The following is a 14,788-nucleotide window of genomic DNA, read 5'->3' as shown; positions in this document are numbered from 1 at the left end:
GGTGAAGGCTAAGTTAACATTTCACCTTTACCCATAGCAACGTGCAAGAAAGCTAAAAACAAATCAATATTTGGGCAGGTCCTCAGCGAATGACTTGTCAGCCAGGTCTTGAGCCTCTCTGTGAGGTGGGGCTCTGCCCTTTTGCACTGAGCCCCACTTGTGACATGGCCACCTGACACCCCTTTGAGTCCTGAGGCAGTGGGTGCTTGTGTGTGCCTGCTGTGGTTCTGAAAACAAACGGACAAAGTGACTTCAAGTGTCTGAAAGATCCTGAATGCAAACTCTAACTCAGACCATCTCTTCAGCCTGTGCATGAGAATGGCCCTTGATTGGAAGCTATATGTGTATGCAGGAGACCTTCCCTGCTCAGATCAAAGAGTAGACACCATGTTGGGTTTGCAGGGACATTATGCTGTGTTGGTTAAGAGTCTGGTCTCTGCAACTAGCTTCCTGAGTTCAAATCCTACCCTTATCACTATGGTGGGTTAAATACAGGAACTGGTTATTTGACATTTTCCTCACAGAAAGGGGAAGTCAGTACCCTCACCTTGATTCTGTTGACAATTCTGAGTAAGAAAATAGGATCAAAGTGACTCAATCCCAGCTTCCAGCCAGGGCCTTCAGAAACCACCACCTTGACGGTTGTACATTAGACTTGCAAGTGTGAAATTCCATTGTCCTAGGTTCAATTTGTGGCACCTCCATAAGCCGGGTCATGCTCTGGTTTCTCTCTAAAATAAAATGATGACTTAAATAATAGTTTAAATTAAAAATATAAGAAACCAGGGGCCAGGTGGTAGTGCACCTGGTTGAATGCACATGTTGCAATGTGTAAGGATCCAGGTTCAAGCCCCTGCAGGAAAACTTCACAAGTGGTGAAGCAGTGCTATAAGTGTCCTTCTGTTTCTTTTCATCTCTACCTCCATCTCCTCTCTTTATTTCTCTCTGTCTTTATCTAAGAAAGGGAGAAAGAGAAAGGGGGGGGGGAGGAAAGGAGGAAGGAAGGAAGGAAGGAAGGAAAGAAGGAAGGAAGGAAGGAAGGGAGGAAGGAAGGAAGGAAGGAAGGAAGGAAGGAAGGAAGGAAGGGAGGGAGGGAGGGAGGGAGGAAGGAAGGAAGGAAGGAAGGAAGGGAGGAAGGGAGGGAAGGAGGAAGGAAGAAAAGAAAATATGTCTTTCCTTTTTTCTTCTTCTCTCTCTAGGTCCTGGTAGAATTGGTTTCAGAGACCTCTAGTGTCCTTCCCTTAACATTTCTCCCTCTCTGGGAGTATAGACCAAAAAAAAAATTTTTTCTTAACCAAGCACTGCTCAGCTCTGGCTTATGATGGTAAAGGGGATTGAACCTGGGACTATAAAGCCTCAGGTCTGAGAGTCTCTTTGCATAACCATTATGCTGTCTATGCTATCTACTCTTGCCCTGGACCAAAATTCTTTACTGGGTGCAGAAGGTGGAAGTTCTAGCTTCTGTAATTCTTCTCCACTGGGCATGACCGTTGGCAGATTGACTGATCCATATCCCCAACAGCAGGAATTTTTTTAAAGCTAAGTAGTATCATTACACACACACACACACACACTTTCTTTTTTTTTTATTTCTTTGTTGGGGAATTAATGTTTTACATTCAACAGTAAATACAATAGTCTGTACATGCATAACATTCCCCAGTTTCCCATATAGCAATACAACCCCCACTATGTCCTCTATCATCCTTCATGGATCTGTATTCTCCCCACCCACCCACCCACCCCAGAGTCTTTTACTTTGGTGTGATAAGCCAATTCCATTTCAGGTTCTACTTGACACACATTTTCTTTGCCCATTCATCTGTCAGCAGACACTTTTATTGTCTCCAGATAGATCTTGACAATTATAAATAATGTTGCAGGGGCCAGGCAGTACACCTGGCACACCTGGCTGAGCGCACACACTACAGTGTGCAAGGATGCGGGTTCAAGCCCTTGGTCCCCACCTGCAGGAGGAAAGCTTCACAAGTGATGAAGTAGGGCTGCAGGTGTCTCTCTGTCTCTCTCCCTTCTTACCACCCTTTCCCTCTCATTTTCTGGCTGTCTCTATCCAATAAATAAATAAAAATGATTTTAAAAAAGTAAAATAAAATGGCTCTTATTCTTATTATTCTCAATGTCCACTGATATTTTCTGTTCCTTTTCCTTCTTCAGAACCCACTTTTGAGTAACTTCCATAACATAGGCAAGCAAAGACACAAACCTGAACTTCTAAACACTCAAAAAGAATGTACCAAGTCTTCTCTTTTTCTTGATAAGCTGAGCAAATCAGTGAGTGATAGCACCTTAAAGATGAACAGCATAACCTACAGCTAATTTTTTGCTAAGCATCAATGTGTCAATTAACCTCTTGTGTGTGATTTCTCTAGTCAAAAGTGAGGAGTTAGCACACTGTCAAGGACAGAAAATAAGTCAGGTTTATTTTATTAACTACAGAAGTAGCTGACACAATCATGGATACATTGCAGTGAACTGAAGCACACCTACTGAGTCATTGCATTGCACCGAGTGACTCTTCATCCATCGTGGGGTGAAGTAGTTTAGCAAACTAAGAAATAGGAGTATAAAGCTAGGTGGTAGAACACTGGGTTGAGTGCACACATTACTATGCTCAAGGACCCAGGTTCAAACCCCAGTCCCTACCTGCAAGGGGGGAAACTTCAGAAATGGTGAAGAAGTGCTATAGGTGTCTCTCTTTCTCTATTCCTCTCAATATCCCCTTCCCCCTTTCTCTCTTTTTCCCCCCTTTATTTGGGGGGATCAGTGGTTTGTAGCTGACAGTAAAACACAGTAGTTGGCACATGTGTAACATTTCTCAGTTTCCACATAACAGTCTAACCCCGCACCTAGGTCCTCCTCCACCATCATTTTCCAGGACCTGAATGCTCCCTCCCCCTCATCCCAGAGTCATTTGCTATACACCAAAACCCATCTTTGTTTCTCTGTCTCTATCTGATAAATAAATAAAAATTATAAAAGGAGAAGGAGGAGGGGAAGAAATGAGGAAAGAAAGGAGGGAAGGAAGGAAACAAGGAAGGGAGGGAGGGAGGGAGGGAGGAAGGAAGGAAGGAAGAAAGAAAAAGTATTATCACCAAAGAACTGTGTGAATCCCTTGCAGGTGACCAGAGGCACCTGGAAAACACCAACCACCCCTGTGATCTTTGCTCAGGAATGAAGTTCCTACATTCAAGGGAGGGAGGAACCCCTGGACTTCTGTTGCTTATCCTCTTTTGGATAAACATGCCAGGGAGTAAAGTTCAGGAGGATGGACATTACTCACTTTCTTCTCCTCTTCTCTCAGCTACAAGCATCAGACTTTCTCTTCCTTTCCTGTCTGCCATCTGAGATCTTCTTCCTACAGACTGCACCCAGTGTGGTGGACCTTCTTATCCTTCCCCTCCCTACAGCTCCTGAACTTAAGGGCTCCAGCCTTTTCATTTTCAGGACTGCACTGCTAAACATCCACAGGAGCAGAGTTTGAGCATCAAGAATCGCTTGTGAGGTAGTGCAGGGAGCTTCTGAACTACACAGAATGTCTCTGCAGGCTTTGCACAGCCTGCTGGCCACCCCACCCCATCCTGAAGGGGAGGTTTGACTAAGTCACCTTCTCTACCACCTCCTCTCACGGTGAGGTTTCCCACTTCCTGCACTGGGATCTAAAGAGATCAGTCAGTAGTTGAATGGTAAATATGTTAGTTATCCTCCAAGTGTTTGAAGTCTCCAGTGGTCAAAACATTTCAGAAGGCTGACAGCCTTCCAGGGTTTCCCTTTCTCCACACAGAAAATATGGCCTCATTTGGTCACTCCTGTACCCATTTTTGTAAAATCCTAGAAGAAGACTGAATGTGTGGTCAACTAGATGCTTCACTTTCCTTGTTCATTCAGATGGTGGAGATGGTCAGATATAGGGGCTAGTCTGAAAAGTCTGAGTTGTGGAGGTGACCTTAGCCTGTGTTATTCCAGTGTCTTGATGGAAACATCTTAGGGTGAAAATCCTGAAGTGAGCAAAGAGCTGTCCAGTCTCCCATGGAGTGAGAGCTTCCTGCTTTCAAAATGGCTTCTACAGTATTAATTCAACACTTGAACCTGCCTAGAAGGTCTTGACTTCCCTAGGGGTTACTTCCAGCAGTCTCTGCCAGAGCTGGGTAGTAGCAGTATGTGGGGGGAGGGGAGTAGGGAAGGAGAAATTAATAAATAAAGCTCCTTTGCACCTACTTGAAATGTTGGACAATAACTATCAGAAGAGATAACAGTCTTATCTGCTTGAGATGGGGACAAAACTGCTTTTTCACTTTTCTTTCGTTTGCTTAGCTGTATATTTTATTATTATTATTAATTATTTTATCACTATAGTCTTGCACATGCACAGTTTCACTGCTCCTAGTCATGTTTTTCAGGTAGAGAGGAGACAGGGAGGGTCTGGGATGTGGAGTAGTGGATAAAGCATTGGATTCTCAAGCATGAGGTCCCATATTCAATCTCCAGCAGCACATGTACCAGAGTGATGTCTGGTTCTTTCTCTTTCTCCTCCTATCCTACTCATGAATAAATAAATAAAATCTGGGGCCTGGGCAGTGGTACACCCAATTAAGCCCACACAGCACTAAGTACAAAGATCCATGCAAAGACCTGGGTTCAAGAACCACCACCACCACCATGCCCCCACCCCGGTTCCCCACCTGCAAGAGGACGCATCACAAGCAGCAAAGCAGGGCTGGAGGTGTCTCTCTGTCTCTCTCTCTCTGTTCTATCCAATAAAATGGAAAAAACATCTGCCAGGAGCAGTGGATTCATAGTGCAGGCATCAAGCCCCAGTGATAAACCTGGAGACAGAATAAATAAACAAAATCTTAAAAAAAAAAAAAAAAAAAAGAGAGAGAAACAAATAAAAGAAAGAGAGAGAGGAGACAGGGAGAGAAACCATAAGACCTGAGTTTCTCCAGGGCTGTGACATTCCCGTATGTTGCTGGGAATCAAATCTGGGGCAAAAGCATGCAGGCCCATTACTAGGTTGAGTTGTCCATCTCCTACATATCTGACTTTCCTATCCCTTAACCCCAAAAGGTTTTTTTTTTCTTTTTCACCAGAGCACCGTTCAGCTCTGGTTTATGGTGGTGCAGGGGATTGAATCTGGGAATTCTGATCCTCAGACATGAAAAATCTTCTTGCATAACCATGATGCTATTTCCCTTACCCACTTCCTTATCCTCTTAAAAATGTATTTATTTATTATTTTTTATTTGATGGGACAGAGAGAAACTGAGACAAGGAACAAAGGATAGAGAGAAAGAGGTACACCTTCAGGTAAGAACTGGGGGGCTTGAACCTGGGTCCTTGTACATGGTGATGTGTGCACTCAACTAGGTGCATCACCACTTGGTCCCTATATTATTTTATTATTTTGCAATAGGAAAAAAATCAAATTACTTGTTCAGAAAGAAGTAAGTCCCCCCGGGGAGTCCTGGGATTCCCCCACAGACATGCTGGGCCTAGACCTCTAACAGATACCTCTCACCACTGTAACTGGTCATCTCCATCAGGAACAACATAATGGGCCACTCTGTGGGCCCCTATCAGGCCTGGCCCTCAATGTGAATCAACAATGAATGGTAGGGAATGTTCCATTCTCCAAAGGGCTCCTGTGCTGACTATGGGCCCCAGATCAGATCGATAGGGTTTACAGTCAACAATATTTATATACTTTTCCCATATTTGGGAGCTGCTCTCTTCCCTGACCCAGCTTTCTGGTCCTTTTTCCAACTGTGACAACATCCCCCCAGACAATAGCTTAGGTCACCTGCATATTGGATGTCAGGTGCAGGCAAAAAGTAGTTGGATCATGAGCCCCTTGGAATGTACCTAAAATAGACCTAGTACCTTTTTCCAAAATGGAGACCCCAAATCTCCATCCACAATATTCTTGCCTTACTTGCTCTGCTTTCTATCTTAACTCTTTTTCAGTCACCAGGTTCCAGATGCTACCATGATGCCAACTGGACTTCCCTGGACAGACAACCCCACCAATGTGTCCTGGAGCCCCACCTCCCCAGGTCCCTGCCCCATTAGGGAAAGAAAGAGGCAGGCTGGGAGTATGGATTGACATTTCAATGCCCATGTTCAGTGGGGAAGCAATTACAGAAGCCAGACCTTCCACCTTCTGCACCCCGTAATGGCTCTAGGTCCATACTCCCAGAGGGTTAAAGAATAGGAAAGCTATCAGGGGAGGAAATGGGATATGGAATTCCTGTGGTAGGAATTGTGTGGAATTGTACCCCTCTTATCCTATGGTCTTGTCAGTGCTTCAACTTTATAAATAAAACTTAAAAAAAAAAAAAGTAGTAAGTCCCATTGTATATACATACTTCACACAATACCATCCCAGTTTATATTGATGAGATGGGTCCATTCCTCTTTTTTGTTGTTGGTTTTTGTTTTTCTTCTGTTTTGTCTTTTCTTCTTAATTTATAAAAGGGATGATCTCTTTGGGAAATAATGGCCCGGGGTTTTGTGTCTCTGAGTCCTGATTTGCAAGCTGGCCTTACAAAACGGCATTAACCTCTCGGAATCAGAATGTTTTCCCCAGGAGAGAGGCCTGGTTCCTTCCTCATAGGAGGGTGAGGCGCACAGAAAGAGCTTCTTTGTGCTTTGTACTAAATTATGTGTGTTGCTGGTTTTCTTCTCACTCCAACTCCAAGAGATCAGAAAGCACCTCTACCAAGTGACCAGTTCTTTCACATTCCACAGAATCTAGAAAGAACCTCACTGTCCGTCCAGTCTGACTCTTCTGGAAGCCTGTCCACAGCATCCCTGTGGCTGAGGTTTTCCGAGCTTTGCCCAAACACAGTCCGCCACCTCCTTCAGATCAAGAGACAACAATACAACAGGTGGCACCAGGATGATGATACAAGTCATGTTTCATTTCACTAAAATCCAGCTCCCTATAAAATTCTACCAACTGGGGGATTCGACTTCCGGAGGCGGAGCTACGAGCAGCAGATCGCTTTCTCTCCTCTCCTCTCCTCTCCCGGATCAACAAGGAATACCAAAGGAGACCACCCGGACCGAAACAAGACAGGACTAGAATGACCACAGAAACCCAGTAAATCACCCGTGAGTACAAACACATGTGGCTGGTGACAGAGAGGAGAGAGGGGCCTAAGGAGAGATTAAGTGACTGCTAACAGTTCGACAGTCTGTCAGTGGAGACACCACCTCCAGTCTGCTCCACCAACAAGGGGACAGCTGAAGGGAGGAAAGGACTCCCCAGAGACTCACCAAGTACAACTCTGAGTCTCCATTGCTACTACCCTCAGAATCTGGAGCAGCAACAGGGAGGGACACCAGGGCACAGAGATCTAACCGGGAAACTCAGCAGAAGACCTATACCTCGGTGGCATAGCTGAAGGGCTGTGAAAGTCTCTTTGCATAACCACTGGATTATCTCTGCCACACCCTGCTTTATCTCTTGGTCAGGAGTCATTGATTAAGCCAAGAAGCCTATTGATAGTTTAAAAGCCCTCAGGCTACCATAGCCTACAGGGGAAAAAAAAAAAAAAAAGGCTTTTACACCACTGAACTCCAACTCAGGGATTGAAAAAACTGATAACTTATATAAAATGGTTAAAACAACAAGAAAAAATAATGGAGACTCGAACCAGGACAAGAGTCCAGCTAAAAGTCCTCCAGAGGGCGAAGCACAAAACAACGAGTTCAACATCCAAACATTAGCTAAGGAAATAATAACAGGAGTGAGTAAAGAATTTGAAAAAATTGTAATCAGAACTGCAGGAACAACAAATGAGAATATGGAAGAAAATTCTAATAATCTCATGGTTATTAGAGAGCTGAAAGCTGAAATTGCTGAGCTAAGAAGGCAACTAGCTGAACAAGCTAAAACAGTATCAGAGCAGGGCAACAAAATAGATGAACTCCAGAAAGCAGTAGAGGGCAGAGAGAATAGAATCAATGAGGCTGAAGACAGAATTAGCAAGATTGAGGATGAATTAGAGACAACTAAAGAAGAAGTAAGAGATCTCAAAAAGAGATTAAGAGATGCTGAAAACAACAACAGAGTCCTATGGGATGACTTCAAAAGAAACAATATACGCATTATTGGCTTACCAGAGGAAGAAAGAGAAGGGGAGGAAGAAAGCGTTCTCCAGGCCATAATAGCTGAAAATTTCTCTAGTCTAGACAACACCAAAGACATAAAGATTCAAGAAGCCCAGAGGGTCCCAAACAGAATTAACCCAGACCTAAAGACACCAAGACATGTCATACTTAGATTGGAAAGGAATAAGGATAAAGAAAGGATCCTCAAGGCTGCAAGAGAAAAACAAAGAGTCACCTACAAAGGAAAACCCATAAGATTAGCAGCAGACTTCTCCATACAAACACTACAGGCCAGAAGAGAATGGCAAGATATCTATCGAGTGCTCAATGAGAAAGGCTTTCAGCCAAGAATACTATATCCTGCTAGATTGTCATTCAGACTAGATGGAAGCATCAAAACCTTCTCAGACAAGCAACAGTTGAAGGAAGCAACCATCACCAAGCCTGCCTTGAAAGAAGTTCTGAAAGGTTTCCTATAAACAACCAGACCACCACAAATAGAACATATATCAAAACACTCTAAAACTCTACAAGAATGGCGTTAAAATATCTTCAATCTTTGATATCAATAAATGTGAATGGCCTGAATTCACCTATTAAAAGACACAGAGTAGGAAGATGGATCAGAAAACACAACCCAACAATATGTTGTCTACAGGAAACTCACCTAACGCAACAAGACAAACACAGACTTAAAGTGAAAGGATGGAAAACTATCATTCAAGCCAATGGCCCACAAAAAAGGGCAGGAACAGCTATTCTCATATCTGACATGATAGACTTTAAAATACATAAGATTAAAAAAGATAGGAATGGACACTACTTAATGCTGAGAGGATCAGTCAATCAAGAGGACTTAACAATTATTAATATCTATGCACCCAATGAGAAGCCATCTAAATACATCAAACTTCTACTGAAAGAGCTACAGCAATATATTAACAGTAACACAATCATAGTAGGGGACTTCAACACCCCACTATCTCAACTTGACAGATCATCCAGAAAGAAAATCAGTAAAGACATAAGGGAGCTAAATGAAGAGATAGATAAACTAGAACTATTGGACATTTTCAGAGTCATTCATCCCAAGAAACTGGAATACACATTTTACTCAAATCCACATGGATCATTCTCAAGGATAGACCATATGTTAGGCCACAAAGACAGCATCAGCCTATTCAAGAGCACTGAAATCATCCCAAGCATCTTCTCAGACCACAGTGGAATTAAACTAACACTTAACAATCAACAAAAGATTAGTAACAGTGCCAAAATGTGGAAGCTAAACAGTACACTTCTTAACAACTTCTGGGTCAAAGAGGAAATCAAGGAAGAAATCAAAATGTTTCGAGAGTTCAATGAAAATGAAGACACAAGCTATCAAAATATTTGGGACACAGCTAAAGCAGTCCTAAGAGGGAAGTTCATAGCTATACAAGCACACATTAGGAAACAAGAAAAGGCACAAATAAACAGCCTGATTGCACATCTTAAAGACCTAGAAGAAGAACAACAAAGGAACCCTAAAGCAACCAGAAGGACAGAAATTACTAAAGTTAGGGCAGAAATAAATAACATTGAGAATAGGAAAACCATACAAAAGATCAATGAAAGTAAATGTTGGTTTTTCGAAAGAGTAAACAAAATCGACAAACCTTTAGCCAGACTCACAAAACAAAAAAGGGAGAAGACCCAAATAAATCGGATAGTAAATGAAAGAGGAGATATCACAACAGACACTGCAGAAATTCAACATATCATGCGAGGCTTCTATGAACAACTATATGCCACCAAGCTAGAGAACCTGGAAGAAATGAATGATTTCCTAGATACCTACCAACTTCCAAAACTAAGTAAAGAGGAAGTGGACAACATGAACAGGCCCATCACAGCTAATGAAATGGAAACAGTTATCAAAAATCTTCCCAAAAATAAAAGTCCTGGACCAGATGGTTTTACAAATGAATTCTACAAAACTTTCAAAGAAGAACTAATACCTCTACTTTTAAAAGTCTTCCAGAAGATTGAAGACACTGGAATACTCCCTGCCAGCTTCTATGAAGCCAACATCACCCTGATACCAAAAGCAGACAGGGACACAACCAAAAAAGAAAACTACAGACCAGTATCTCTGATGAACATAGATGCGAAAATATTGAACAAAATTCTAGCCAACCGGATACAGCAGTATATCAAAAAGATTGTTCATCATGACCAAGTGGGGTTTATCCCAGGCATGCAAGGTTGGTTTAATATATGTAAATCAATCAATGTGATCCACCACATCAACAAAAGCAAGACCAAAAACCACATGGTCATATCAATAGATGCAGAGAAAGCCTTTGACAAAATACAACATCCCTTTATGATCAAAACACTACAAAAAATAGGAATAGATGGAAAATTCCTGAAGATAGTGGAGTCTATATATAGCAAACCTACAGCCAACATCATACTCAATGGTGAAAAACTGGAAGCATTTCCCCTCAGATCAGGTACTAGACAGGGCTGCCCACTATCACCATTACTATTCAACATAGTGTTGGAAGTTCTTGCCATAGCAATCAGGCAGGAGCAAGGAATTAAAGGAATACAGATTGGAAGAGAAGAAGTCAAACTCTCCTTATTTGCAGATTACATGATAGTATACATGGAAAAACCTAAGGAATCTAGCAAGAAGCTTTTGGAAATCATCAGGCAATACAGTAATGTGTCAGGCTATAAAATTAACATTCAAAAGTCAGTGGCATTCCTCTATGCAAACACTAAGTTAGAAGAAATTGAAATCCAGAAATCAGTTCCTTTTTCTATAGCAACAAAAACAATAAAATATCTAGGAATAAACCTAACCAAAGAAGTGAAAGACTTGTATACTGAAAATTATGAGTCACTACTCAAAGAAATTGAAAAAGACACAAAGAAGTGGAAAGATATTCCATGCTCATGGGTTGGAAGAATTAACATCATCAAAATGAATATATTACCCAGAGCCATCTACAAATTTAATGCTATCCCCATCAAGATACCAAGCACAGTTTTTAGGAGAATAGAACAAATGCTACAAATGTTTATCTGGAACCAGAAAAGACCTAGAATTGCCAAAACAATCTTGAGAAAAAAGAACAGAACCGGAGGCATCACACTGCCAGATCTCAAACTGTATTATAGGGCCATTGTCATCAAAACTGCTTGGTACTGGAACATGAACAGACACACTGACCAGTGGAATAGAACTGAGAGCCCAGAAATGAGGCCCCACACCTATGGACATCTAATCTTTGACAAAGGGGCCCAGACTATTACATGGGGAAAGCAGAGTCTCTTCAACAAATGGTGTTGGAAACAATGGGTTGAAACATGCAGAAGAATGAAGCTGAATCACTGTATTTCACCAAATACAAAAGTAAATTCCAAGTGGATCAAGGACTTGTATGTTAGACCAGAAACTATCAGATACTTAGAGGAAAATATTGGAAGAACTTTTTTCCGCATAAATTTTAAAGACATTTTCAACGAAACGAATCCAATTACAAGGAAGACTAAGGCAAGTATAAACCTATGGGACTACATCAAATTAAAAAGCTTCTTCACAGCAAAAGAAACCACTACCCAAATCAAGAGACCCCTCACAGAATGGGAGAAGATCTTTACATGCCATACATCAGATAAGAGTTTAATAACCAACATATATAAGGAGCTTACCAGACTCAACAACAAGACAACAAATAACCCCATCCAAAAATGGGGGGAGGAATTGGACAGAATATTCACCACAGAAGAGATCCAAAAGGCCGAGAAACACATGAAAAAATGCTCCAAGTCTCTGATTGTCAGAGAAATGCAAATCAAGACAACAATGAGATATCACTTCACTCCTGTGAGAATGTCACACATCAGAAAAGGTAACAGCAGCAAATGCTGGAGAGGATGTGGGGTCAAAGGAACCCTCCTGCACTGCTGGTGGGAATGTCAATTGGTCCAACCTCTGTGGAGAACAGTCTGGAGAACTCTCAGAAGGCTAGAAATGGACCTACCCTATGACCCTGCAATTCCCCTCCTGGGGATATATCCTAAGGAACCCAACATATCCATCCAAAAAGATCTGTGTACACATATGTTCTTGGCAGCACAATTTGTAATAGCCAAAACCTGGAAGCAACCCAGGTGTCCAACAACAGATGAGTGGCTGAGCAAGTTGTGGTATATATACACAATGGAATACTACTCAGCTGTAAAAAATGGTGACTTCACCGTTTTCAGCCGATCTTGGATGGACCTTGAAAAAATCATGTTGAGTGAAATAAGTCAGAAACAGAAGGATGAATATGGGATGATCTCACTCTCAGGCCGAAGTTGAAAAACAAGATTAGAAAAAAAAAAACACAAGTCGAACCTGAAATGGAATTGGAGTATTACACCAAAGCAAAAGACTCTGGGGTGGGTGGGTGGGTGGGGAGAATACAGGTCCATGAAAAATGATGAATTAAATAGTGGGGGTTGTATTGCTAAATGGGAATCTGGGGAATGTTATGCATGTAAAAAAAAAAAAAAAGAAGTAGAAACGCAAAGCAGAAATTGACTGAGTTTGGAGTATGGCACCAAAGTAAGAAAGCAGAAGTATACTAGAGTTTGCAGTGAGTACCTCCCTAATACTACCTCTCCACTTTTCCAAGCTTTGGGTCCATGATTGCACAACAATTTGTTTGGCTTTGTATGTTAACTCTCTTTTCAGTCACCAGGTTCCAGGTATCATCAGGATGCCGGCCAGACTTCCCTGGATTGAAGACACCACCAATGTGTCCTGGAGCTCAGCTTCCCCAGAGACCCATCCTACTAGGGAAAGAGAGAGGCAGACTGGGAGTATGGACCGACCAGTCAACGCCCATGTTCAGCGAGGAAGCAATTACAGAAGCCAGACCTTCTACCTTCTGCAACCCTCAATGACCCTGGGTCCATGCTCCCAGAGGGATAGAGAATGGGAAAGCTATTGGGGAAGGGGGTGGGATATGGAGATTGGGCGGTGGGAATTGTGTGGAGTTGTACCCCTCCTACCCTATGGTTTTGTTAATTAATCCTTTCTTAAATAAAAAATAAAAATAAATAAATAAAAATAAAAATAAAAAAAAAAATTCTACCAACTGGTCTTAATTCTAACACTGAATTCAACAGAGAACCAGAAGACTGCCTCTCTCAATGTATAATCCTTCAGCTGTTATATTCCACCAATGCCAAGCTGGGTCACTGACCTGTTTAGGGCTAGATCTAAGCATTGTGGAGAGCTTCTCAGTAACATGAGGCAAACTAGTAACTCAGTCATGAACCTAGCCATTGGCAAATTTTTGAATAGCAGTCCATCTTATCCATTGGAGAGCGATTCTGTCTCCTGCCCTAACTCCTCCAACTTTCCACTCCACCTCCAGTGGATTTCTTGAGATTTTTCTTCTCTTCTACCTAATACCAACTTTCTTTTCTCTTTACCCTGTGTGAAGGTAAAGGATTATATTCTTATGAGAAAGATATAGCTGAACAAGGGGATTGAGCGAACTGTTGCTGCTAATTCCTTCATACCTGGTCAGGAAAGAGAAAGAGCTTAATAGGGTAACAAGTATAGAAATATATGGCTGTGAAGATAGCATAATGGCTATGCCCGGAAGTCCTAGGTTCAATCCCCAGTACCACCATAAGCAAGAGCTGAGCAGTATTCTGGTTACTGTATCTCTTTTTTAAAATTTGTATTACCTTGTTTATTTATTGGAATAGAGACAGCCAGAAATTAAGAGGGAAGGGGGTGATAGGGAGAGAGAGTGGTCTGGGACATGATGCAGTGAATAAAGCACTGAAATCTCAAGCATGAGGTCCTGAGTTCAGTCTCTGGCAGCACATGTACCAGAGTGATGTCTGCTTCTTTCGCTCTCTCCTTCTATCTTATTTATGAGTAAATAAATAAAATCTTCAGAAAAAGAGAGAGGAGAGAGAGACAGAGAGACACCTGCAACACTGCTTCACCCCTTGCAAAGCTTCCCCACTGAAGGCGGGGGCCAGAGGCTTGAACCCGGGTGCTTGGACATTGTAACGCGCACTCAACCTGGTATGCCACCACCCAGCCCCATAGTGTTTCTCTCTCTCTCTCTCTCTTTCATTAAAATAGTTTAATGAAATATTTTGTAAGTATAGAAATCCAAAAATCAGGTAATAAAATGAAAAGCTATTCTGACTATATCCTTTGAACAATTCCTGGAGACCTGCCCTCAGCAATACCCAGTTAGCCCCTCAAATTCTTTGATTGAAGCTGAAGAAAACAAAAGCTATTCTGAACAGTCCTCACATCCAAGGCTTTCAGGGGAAACAACAATCTGCAACATACTGTAGACCATTAAGTATCCAGGAGATGGGCTTCATGATGGACGTAACTCAATTACACGGTAGTTTATAAATCGCTTGGGGAACTACAACTTTATTGGGGCAGGGACATTGTTGGATTAAAAGTGCAGTCATTCCAAACACCATTTGCTCTGGCCCATTATTTGATGGCTATGTGTCTTCCCTCCCCGCCCCCTGTGCTGGTGGATTATTAACAGAGGTTATTAGTCTCCATGGTAAAAAAAAAAAAAAAAATGATCTGAACAGAATCTCGCTTATGAAGTAGAGGAAA

Source organism: Erinaceus europaeus, chromosome 9 (genome assembly GCF_950295315.1).
Source record: "Erinaceus europaeus chromosome 9, mEriEur2.1, whole genome shotgun sequence".
Taxonomy (NCBI): domain Eukaryota; kingdom Metazoa; phylum Chordata; class Mammalia; order Eulipotyphla; family Erinaceidae; genus Erinaceus; species Erinaceus europaeus.
The sequence above is the reverse complement of the archived record's forward strand: the minus strand, read 5'-3'. Positions refer to the sequence as shown.